This window comes from Cupressus sempervirens, chromosome 10 (genome assembly GCF_028749045.1).
Source record: "Cupressus sempervirens isolate cs-2001-9-10 chromosome 10, ASM2874904v1, whole genome shotgun sequence".
Lineage (NCBI taxonomy): Eukaryota > Viridiplantae > Streptophyta > Pinopsida > Cupressales > Cupressaceae > Cupressus > Cupressus sempervirens.
The window spans coordinates 134,246,570-134,258,508 of NC_143127.1; positions in this window are offsets into that span (position 1 = coordinate 134,246,570).

The window sequence follows — 11,939 nt, forward strand, 5'->3', positions numbered from 1 at the left end:
GATCTAAAGGTAATGTATTTAAGTTGAATCTTGCTCAAATGACATGGTTGGTAGCTAAAGTGGACAACAATTGCTTGTAGCATAGAAGATTTTGTAACATAAAGTAGCACATTTATAGTTAGAGACCAGCGTAAGATTACAAAGCCTACTAAAATTGTGTGTAAAGAATATATTTTGGCTAAATAGAAGAAAGTATCATTTGCTAGAAAGAAGTTCAGTACCATAGAGAAGCTAGAGATTGTTCACATAGATCTAAGTGGTCCTTCTAGAACAAAAGGATTTTATGGTGAAAGGTACTTTATGATTTTTGTTGATGAATTCACAAAAAAGATGTGGGTAGAATTTTTTAAAGAAAAATTTGAAGCTTTTGAGATGTTTTTAAGGTCATTAAGAATAGAGTTGAGAATGAATCTGGTGTTAAGAAAAAATATTTTATATCTGATATGGGAGGAGAATTCACTTCTAGAGAGTTTAACATCTTTTGTGAAGAAAAAGGAATCAAAAGACAACTTTCTTCACCTAGAACACCTAAATAGAATAGTATTGTTGAAAGAAGAAATAAGTTAGTCGCAAAGGAAACAAGAGTGATGTTTTTAAGACATTTTGGAGAGAAGTAGTCAATACAATAGTAAACACTCTGAATAGAGTATAAATTAGAAAAGGTATGAACAAGACACCTTATGAACTATGATTTGGTCACTCAGCATCAGTTCTATATTTCAGATTATTTGGGACAAAATTTTCTATAAATAGAGATGATGAGATTGGTAAGTTTTAACTATAGAAATAAGACAATAGTTGAATGTACAAGTATAATGATTGATGAAAAGTTTTAAACTAATGAAAAGATAGTAGATGATAATTTAGATGAAGAAAAATATAATTTTGGACGTGTTAGATAGAATGTTGAAGTTTTCTTTGAGACTAACAATGATTTATAGAATGATATGCGAATTGTTGAGAAAAGAAGAGAGCATATATGTAAACCTAGAGATGGGATTAGAGTTTAGATCTCAACTCTTATACCTAATAAGAATCTAACAAAGAATCACCTTGTTGAGTAGATAATTGGAAGCAAATACAAAGGTGTGATGGCAAGAAACAGAGTAAACGAAGATATATGTTTGAATTCTCAAGTTGAACCTAAGAGCATAGATCAAGCATGTAAAGATGATCATTGGATTCAAGAAATGAAGAGTTGGGTCAGATTGTGAAGAATGATACATGGGAATTAGTTCCTAGACTAACAAACAAGAATTTGATAAGAACCAAATGGGTATTCAAAAACAAGATGAATGAGCAAGGAAAAGTTGTGAGGAACAAGGCTAGACTTGTATGCAAGGGATATTCATAGCAAGAAGGCATAGACTATGAGGAGACATATGCACCTGTAGCTAGGATGGAAGTAGTAAGGATGTTCTTTGATTATGCAGCATATGAAAAGTTCAAGGTTTATTAGATGGATGTTAAATAAGCCTTCTAGAATGAAGAACTTGACGAAGAGGTATATATTGAGTAGCCTGAAGGTTTTCCTTTATCAAAAGACAAAGAAATGGTATATAGACTAAAGGAAAGCTCTATATGATCTGAAGCAAGCATCTAGAACATAGTATGCATGGTTCAACATTTATTTGGCAAATCTTGGATTTGTGAAATGTACAATAGATAGTAACTTGTATTTGAATGAAGTTGAGAATAGTTTTATGAAAATAGTAATATTTGTTGATGACATCATTTCTGGAGGTAATGGTAAAGCAAGTGATAAGTTTTCTGAAGAAATGAAGAATGAATTTGATATGAGCATGATAGGAGAAATGAAGTTTTTCCTACTACTGAAAATTGTGTAGAATAGTGATGGTATTTTCATTTCACAAGCTAAGTACCCAAAAGACTTGTTGAAAAGGTTTGGTTTAGAAAGTTGTAAAACTATTGGTACACCTATGATAATTCGTCACATGTTGTCCAACAAATATGAGACACCTGTAGTAGAGTAGAAAAAAGTATAGATCCATTATTGAAGGTTTGTAGTATCTAACTCACACTAGACTAGATATAGCAAATCATGTTGGGATTGTAGCTAGATTTCAAGATGATCCTAAGGAGTATCATTTTTCAATAGCAAAGAGAATATTTAGATATTTGAAAGGAACAACTTACTATGGGATTTGGTATGATAGATCAAGTGATTGCACTCAATGTCCATATTTTAATGCATATTGTGTAGGAAGTATGGATGGAAAAAAGAGCACCAATGGTGGAGCATTATTTCCTTGAGTTTCTTGGCTAAACAAAAAATAAGATTGTATTTCTTAGAACACATCTGAGAAAAAGTATGTTATAGCAACAAATAATTATAATCAAGTTATGTGGATGAAGCAGATGCTAAAGGATATTAGAATTAAGTTTGAAGAACATGTTATCATTTGTACTATAATAACTAATCTATAGTATGTATATGAATCATGTATTGCATTCTAAGACTAAGCATATATCTATTAAGTATCATGTGTTGAGAGAGAAAGTAGTAGAAAAGGAGATTAGATTGGAACTTATGTGAGAACTAAAACTCAAATTGTACATATCTTAATGAATCATTTGCCTAAAGATCCATTTGAGTACTTAAGAGGTATGCTTGGAATTATGCCCCAACCTATTTCTGAGTAGATGATGTAGAGAGTGGATCAATCCAATGGTATAGAGCACTATTGTTGGTCTTGCTCTTGAAGTTATTTGGGCAGTGGGTCAAGCTATCTTCCACAACTCCTAACAAGGTTAGCACAATTCCTAATAGGGACTCATATGTACTAAATGTATTCATGGACTCTAACAAGGAATATTTATATTAGTACATCATCTTGTGGGTACCATCTGCACCGAGGTTTTCCCTATGATCAAAGGTTTTCCTCGCTAACATATCTAGTGTTATTGTGTTTGAGTATCTTGTTGTGGTTTTAGTTTATGTTGCTCATATGGTTAAGTTTGTTTACGGCTTATAATTGTGATAATAGTCATGTAATTGATTTATCATCCCTCTAGTTATATCAGTGGACTATATATGCTAACATTTGTCTCCCTGTATATTCTCATCTCTCCCCTACTCTACCCTTCTTTATGCTTTTTGTAATCTCTCTTTATTTTCCCATCTTCATTTATTTCTCTCTCGATCTCTTAGTATTTCTAGTTAGAAGTAGAAATAAAATGAAGACCATGCCTCTAGTCATGATAGAGATAGAAAAAAATATATATTAGCAATTGTACCTTAGTGTTCAATGGGTGCATTGCAAAGGAATAAAGGGCTAACTATTAATTTCTCTTATTTTGTCTCTCCCTCTCATTCCCACTTTATCTCTTCATCTCTCTATCAATCTATCTCACCGTCTATATCTCATTATATATCTTCTTCCCTATCTTAGTATTTCTATCTCCCTAGATGTATTTCTATCCCTCTATCTAATTTTCTCCCATCCTCTCACCCTATATTCATATCTCCATCACCCTGTTCCTATGCCTTTAATTCTTTACATCTCCATATTTTTTCACCCAACTCTCCCCATATCGCTATCTCAATCTCTAACTTTTTATCTCTCCATGCCTCTCTATCCTTATAGATGTCCCCATCTTTACCTCTATCTTTATCTTTAGATTTCTTCCTCTCTTATTTTATCTCATTTATATATGTATATCTACCCTCTCCCCCTATACCTCCTTCTCCTTATCATATGTGTTTTCCTTTCAATAACCATCCATATACTCCTCTCTTTTCATCTTTTCTCTACATATATCCCTCTATCACTTCCTATATCTTCCCATCTCTACCATTCTTTGTCCTTCTCTCTTCTTTGTGATATCTATATTTCTCTTCACGCCTTCCTCTATTTCTCTCTCCATCTCTATCTTAGTATTTCTCCATATGACCAGTTTAAAGGACAAATAAAATGAAGACCACACCTCTAGTCATGCCACATCCATGATAAAATATAAACTAGAAATTGCACCTTAGTGTGCAATGGGTACATTGCAAAGGAATGGAAGGTCAACTAGGTATTTGTCTCATTGTGTCTCTCCCTGTCATCAACACTTCATCTCTTCATCTCTCTATCACTCTCTCTCACCATCAATATCTCTTTATATATCTTCTTCTCTATCTCTCACTCTCTATCTCCCTAGATCTATTTCTATATTTCTATCTAATTTTCTTCCCTCCTCTCTCTCTCTATTCATCTCTCCATAACCCTTTCCTATTCCTTTAATTCTTTGCAACTCCATATTTCTTCCACTATCTTTCCCCTTATCTCTATCTCTATTTTGATTATGTCTCCATGCCTCTCTATTCCTATATATCTCCTCATCATTACCTCTCTATGTATATTTGTTTATACCTCTATCTTCATTTATAGATTTCTTTCTCTTTCATTCTCACATATTTATATATTTATATCTACCCTATCCCCCGATATCTCCTTCTACTTGTCATATCAATTTGCCTCTCAATCTCCATCTGCATACGCCTCTCCCTTTGTGTTCCCTCAACATTTCTCCCTCTTTCTCTTTCTATATCTTCACATCTCTACCTTTTCTCTCTCTTCATCACAATATCTCTCTTTCTTTGCCCATCTTCTTCTATTTCTCTCTCCATCTCTATCTTAGTATTTCTTTTCCCCCCATCTCACTTTCTCTCCCTTCCTCTCTATATCTATCCCTTTCTATCTCTAAACAAAAATTTCAAAAATTCAACATTAATAAAAATAAAATAATTATTTTCTGCTATATACATATATACCATTCTTAACTATTTTCTGTGGCCTCATTTTTCTATCATACAAACGATTAATTTTTAGATTTTAGATTAATCAAAACTTGTGCAAAGACAATTATTCTCTTTTGTTACCTAGATGGCCAAACCATTGATACTTGTGTGCCTTATTTTCCAACTACTATCTAGACGTACCATGTCTAAAACCCTGCGAGGCCTATTGATAGTTAAATCGGGGAATGAAAAATAGTTGCAATGGAGCAATCATGATATTCATCCTCTTTTGAATGGCAGATAGATACATATATACATAGCTTGTTTTTAAGTACATCTAAACAAATTTGAATAACCAATGTTATCATAAATTCCAAAATGGCCACATTAGATGGAACACTCCATTCCAAGTAATAATAACCAATCACAAACACAATCGACATGTATGAGTTTTTCTCCTCAAAGAATTGCTTGAGAAATGATATATAAAAGCTTTGTATCATAACACAAGCCATTTCAACTGCTTATTCCCCAATGCTCACTTCTGAAAAGTTGATTTATTATTCTTTGATGATATTTTATCCTAGCAATTTCACTTGGCCCTGCTTAACAAGCATACTCGAAGCTTTGACTACTTCGAGCAGCTAGTGTGGACTCCTCTAACAATTTTTCTTATGTTCTATTTGCCGTTAGATCTATGTGCACCTCTCTAACTATCTAGAGCAACAATTATTGTTGTGGTCAGTTTAACTCCACTCTAACTCTCTACCGCCAACTATTGTTGTTGTTAATTTGACTTAAGATTTCAATATCTTCTGCCCAGTCCTTAGCCCACCTATTTTTTACTTTGTAGAAGATTTGCGTATGCGGGGACGCTAAAAGATAGAAACTTACAGCTCACTTCTAATCACCTTTGTATTCTTCAGCTCAATGTGTTTACCAATGTTGATGAAACAGTGTTACCTAGATCCAATGAGTGCTAAGTGTTCCATTTATTCTCATGAGAGATGGATTCATGTTGAATCACTACTCATGAAATATGGGTCAATGAGTTTGACTCAAAAATCACACAGTTAAATCCTAATAGCAATATCACAATTTGACTAGCTGTGGAAATTATCTCCTACTTATCAATTGATGACCTTAAGGGGCTTTCTAATAAATGGTTCATAAGGCATAACACTTGGTGAAGGTTTTTCAAATGGGGTTGCAATCTTTTGGTTTAGCCATGAAGGAAACTTCGTAGTTAAGCGCACTCAGGCTGGAGTAGTACTGGCTAGGATGGGTGACCTCTCGGGAAGTCCTGGTGCTTCACCCCTGTCAAGCATTACCTAGATCCAATGAGTGCTAAGTGTTACATTTATTCTCATGAGAGATGGATTCATGTTGAATCACTACTCATGAAATATGGGTCAATGAGTTTGACTCAAAAATCACACAATTAAATCCTGATAGCAATATCACAATTTGACTAGCTGTGGAAATTATCTCCTACTTATCAATTGATGAGCTTAAGGGGCTTTCTAATAAATGGTTCATAAGGCACAACACTTAGTGAAGGTTTTACAAATTGGGTTGCAAGCTTTGGGTTGAACCATGGAGGAGACTCCATAGTTAAGCGTGCTCAGGCTAGAGTAGTACTAGGATGGGTGAGCTCCCAAGAAGTCCCGGTACTTCACCCCTATGAGCATCACCTAGATCCAATGAGTGCTAAGTGTTCCATTTATTCTCATGATAGATGGATCCATGTTGAATCACTACTCATGAAATATGGTTCAATGAGTTTGAATCAAAAATCACACAGTTAAATCCTAATAGCAATATCACAATTTGACTAGCTGTAGAAATTATCTCCTACTTATCAATTGATGAGCTTAAGGGGCTTTCTAATAAATGGTTCATAAGGCACAACACTTGGTGAAGGTTTTGCAAATGGGTTTTCAAGCTTTGGGTTAAACCATGGAGAAAACTCCATAGTTAAGCGCACTTAGGCTGGAGTAGTATTGGGATGGGTGACCTCCCGAGAAGTCCTGGTGCTTCACCCTTGTGAGCATCACCTAGATCCAATTAGTGCTAAGTGTTTCATTTATTCTCATGAGAGATGGATTCATGTTGAATCACTACTCATGAAATATGGGTCAATGAGTTTGACTCAAAAATCACACAGTTATATGCTGATAGCAATATCACAAATAAACTATTCATTCTGACCTCAAAGAGTTTCTTATTAATCACTACTCATTGAAAATGAATTTGACCTAAAATTCAAAGTTGATCCTTTATATTATTTTACATAAAATATATTTGTAAAGAAACAAAAAAGAAATTTTAAATAATTTGTAAGATAAATAATTTTTAAAATAATAAATAAATTATTTAAATTTTATGAACTAGGATTAAAAATATTTAAATTGGGTGATAAATTATTTAATTTAATTTTGAGATTGATTTTTTATTTTGTGATATATATAGTAATATTTGATAATATTTAATCACATATCTATTTGTAGACTTGACCCTTGAATTTGTGAAGAAACCAATGATCGCCATATCATGCATAAATTTAACAGTTTAATTAAAATACAATTATATATTAAAAAATGTGAACATATAGGTGAAAATTTAAAAGATAAGAAAATTTCAATGCTTGCTAAATATTCTCCTCTGGTTGAAATATTGAACCAAAAAAATTATCCAAATTGATTTATACTCTTATATGACTTTTTAAAAATGTTGTTTATCTAAAGGTACAGAAAGGGTGAAAGTGAAACATATCCAATGTTGGTACCTCATACAGAGTTACAAATTCATATCCAAATAAGAATATTTTGCATTCACGTAGAATAACAAAAGAGATAAGAGGTTAATAATCAAACATATTTAATATTCCCCTCTCCAAAATTCTATAAAGCACATGTATAGTATTCAAAGGAAGATTAAAAATAATATTTGAGTCATCCTACAATAGTAAGAACCAGATACGGGGTATTATACTATTTAATTAATAATAATGGCAAGTTCAGAATTGGCAAACATCTTCAAATGAATGTTCTTTTGTTTGAAGGTTTTGCAACAATATAAATTAATAGCATACTAACCAATGAGTAGTAGTAGCAACCATCTCTCACATGTATGTAGCCTTAGGAAACTAAGAGTGATTTCAAGGATCTTGATGCAAACATCATTAGAATGATCAACCTACCAATCAATAAGGAATACAATGATAATCCATGTTATTGACATCAGCAACTATAAATAAAAATAAATAAATACATGTTTATATTCTTCATACTAAATTGAGCTTTACAACTCATCAATCTTATTTGTTTTAGGAAAGGAAAAGGAATTGATCCTTAACAAAGATACTTCAGCAAACAACATAACTGATCACAAACATCAAAGAACTTCTAACCTCAAATAGCTACAAGTAGAAACACTACCCTGCTAAAAATTGCAAAAATATAATTTAAAAAGAAAGTCTTACAAAGCTAATCCCTTAGATCTAACCTATCTAAAATCCATATCAAAATATTAATACAGTTAACTATATAAGTTCTACTAATGTTTATGCCTAGGTTAGTACTATGAAGATTATAACCATGTCATAAAATAAAACCCAATATCAATAGAATGCAAACTCTAATGTATATGTCAAAATGATATTAAAACGTGATATAACTCTCTAACCTATACCCTAATCTACTATACCTCATCTAAAATTTTCATAAAATAACAAGACCAAAAATTTTAAAAAGAACAAAATGGCCTATAGACCAAATGTCCTATGAGAACCATAGAATAAGAAACTATGAAGAAGCTCTCAATTCTTTGATATACTTTGAAGATACTCATTCCATGCATCTTGGTCCATCACAAGGTCTAGATTCACTTTAATAAGGAATACTATTGAATTTCACTCTAATAAATATTATAATTCATCACTACATACATTAAACATTGAATACCAAACTTAGGCATAAAAATTACTCTATCAATTAATATTAAATTAACATCCAAAAGTAAGCTATTTATAGTAAAATTTATTCTTGCACATTTCTTTACTCCTACCACCATGATGATAGGATTAAAAAAATGTTTCAAAAAACACATCAAGTCAACTACTCTAATCACAAATTATGGCTAACCCCCCCTCCCCCATGTCATTTATGTGATTTAACATATATTCTAGTCTTAGTACCAATGCATTTCTTCAAGAAAATGATGAAGTGCCAATTAAAAACCTTGACTCACTACTCAACAACAAGAATTCTTTTAATAACTACTTGATTCACGTATTAATCTTACCCTAACCTTTTACTTTTCCTTTAGTCCTTTACTCTTTCACTTGATAAAATATTTGAAAAACTATAGAAACAATCAAAATATAGTTATGTAACATTTTTATTTTATCTCCATTGATATTAATGAAAAACCATACTAACATTTCCTTTCTTTAGAGGATCTTGGCTTATGAAAAGAAGGTTTATGTTTCTCTATAGTGCCTTTGAGATCCTTAATTTATAAGACATCATTCATAAGAGGAATGTTTTTGGCTTTATTATATTTTTTGAGTAGTATTAACTATCTTAGGTGGTAAGGGGTTACTTTCTACAATCTATAGCTTAACCAAATTGTGTGGTTTATCAACTTAGTCAATAGAAACATTACAAAATTAGGATATAGAACAACTCTTGCTAAAGGAACGGTCAAATTTGAATAAATACAAGGAAAATATATTCGTTGGTTTTATGAGCTCTTTGCATGAGTAAGTGAAGTTGAAGTTGGAACAAAGTAATTAGAATTATAAGGAGAATGTTAACAAGTCTAGAAGGCATCATGTTTTTGAAGTTGGTGATGAGGTGATGGTTCATTTAAAGAAAGGTAGATTTCTTATTGGAACATACACCAAGTTTAAGAAGAATTTTGGACCTTGTAAGATCTTGAAGAAGTTTGACAATGGTAATGCTTATGAAGTTGTGTTACATGATGACATGGATATATCTCCTATATTCAATGTTTTTCAATTGTATAAGTATTATGAGACATATGAGGAAGTTTTTGCATTAGATGATTATCTTAAGAAGCAAATTGAAGAGGTTGAATAGGTATTGGATCAGAGAGTTGGTAAGAGCACAAGAGGAAAATATTACTATGAGTATTTGGTGAAGCGAAAGAATAGACCAGTTGAAGATGCCACATGGATTTCTCAATCTAAGTTGGATTCACCTCAGGTTGTGGCACTTGCATGATTTAGGAGAATCATTTATTTCAACCCTAGTCGTCTGATGCAGGAGTATCTTACATTGCCTTGTAATCCTGTTCTTTTGTTCAGTTTTCCAGTCTTAACTGAGCACATGTAGTGTTAGCCAAGAACATGTAGTGTTAGTTGAGTACATGTAGTTTTAGATGAGTACATGTAGTGTTAACTAAGTACACACAATGTTAACTGAGTACACATAATGTTAACCGAGTACATGCAGTGTTGACCAAGCACATGTAGTGTAAACTAAGTTCTAGAAGTGTTAGTGTTAACCAACATTGCTAACTGAGTTTAATGTTAACCAAGTTGTGCAATGCTGATTGAGTTCCTTTATGTGCTGAGTGAACTTAACATTTTTTGATGCTTGCATCCTTCTTCGACTGATTTTATCTGTGATTGGTTCTTAGTTTGATCCAACTTGTGTATTTAATTTGGATCATGAATTTAATGATAAGATCTTGTCTTGGGATGAGTGTTGACCATTTTGAGGTTGACCTTGCTATTATGTAATGTTCTAGAATATTTTTGAAGTCATTTTGGAAAGTATAAGTAGAGACATTTGGTCTAGTTTAGAGAAAGAACTTAGGTAGGACTAAGAGAGTTGGGCCAAATGTTTCTAGAATTGTGAATTCGAAGTTGGATTGTAGATCTTGAAGTTGTATTTTGTATCTAGCCGTAACCCAAAAGGCCTTATACCTAGACATTTATACTGATAACTTGATGAATCAATCAAAGTCTCTCTCTCTCTCTCTCTCTCTCTCTCTCTCTCTCTCTCTCTCTCTCTCTCTCTCTCTCTCTCTCTCCTTTGGCTAGGTAGCTATTCATTACCCTCCTTGCACTAGCGTGTTGTTTGGACAACTGTCTAGATGGAGCATAAGAGCATGTGTTGAGATTTGTGTGGTTTCATAAATGGCTATGAGGACATAGTTTCATCAGTTTTCCTCCTTTGAAGTAGATGCATAGGATCTTGATAGGTCTATGAAAAGTGGGAGGATATTGGGATTAAGGTGTCTCAACCTTAGAGTCACATCATGTTGATTTATTGATCAATGTTATTTTATTAATTTCCTACATTGCCATTCACATTGTGGGACCCCTCAGTGAGGTGGAATCCTACATCAAAAGTAATGAGATTTCATATTTAATATTTTTAGGAATTTGTACTCACTTGGAATTTCATACTCAAATATTTCTAATTGGTGTGGAAATTGTTTTGGAAATTTCCAATGTAGACTGAAGAATCTTGGTTGACAATTTCTATTGTGCATTGGATTTCTATTCTAGCATAGGCATTTATGATGGAGTTTACTTTTGACAAGTGGTGAGAGGTAAGGAAGGTGCCTAATCCCAGTCATGGTAATTTATGTTTTTTACTTGGGTGAGTGCACAAAGATGGTGTACAAAAAGGGGGTATAAGTGGACACCTTTCTTCTAAAATCATTTAAACATAAACTTAGATGAAACATTTGAGGGTTATCCATTATAAATGACAAGATGTATAAAACATATAAATTGTAGTACTCTAAATATAATTTCTAAACTACTAGAGGTTTTACAAAATGGAAAAGATTAGGTGGGTCAAACCCTGCACACAAAAAATAGTCCCTTCTTTTTTTTAGAAAACATAACATAGTTATTTTCATGTACAACACAAAAGTTTGAGTTATATTTAGTATCTTGCATATCCCTTTGGTGGGATGATAGTCAAGATTCATATCTAGAAGTTGTGTATATTTTTGAAATTTTATGATGAGTATTTTCTTATTATGAAATATTGAACTCACTACATCCTAAAATTTTGGTACCTGTTCGTGTGTTGAGTATAACTTGCATCAAAATAATAATAATAAAATATATATTTTTTAAGAGTATAGAATCAAGTGTAGAACAATAATATATAATTTATTTTGAATTTGGTTAAGTATATAAAAT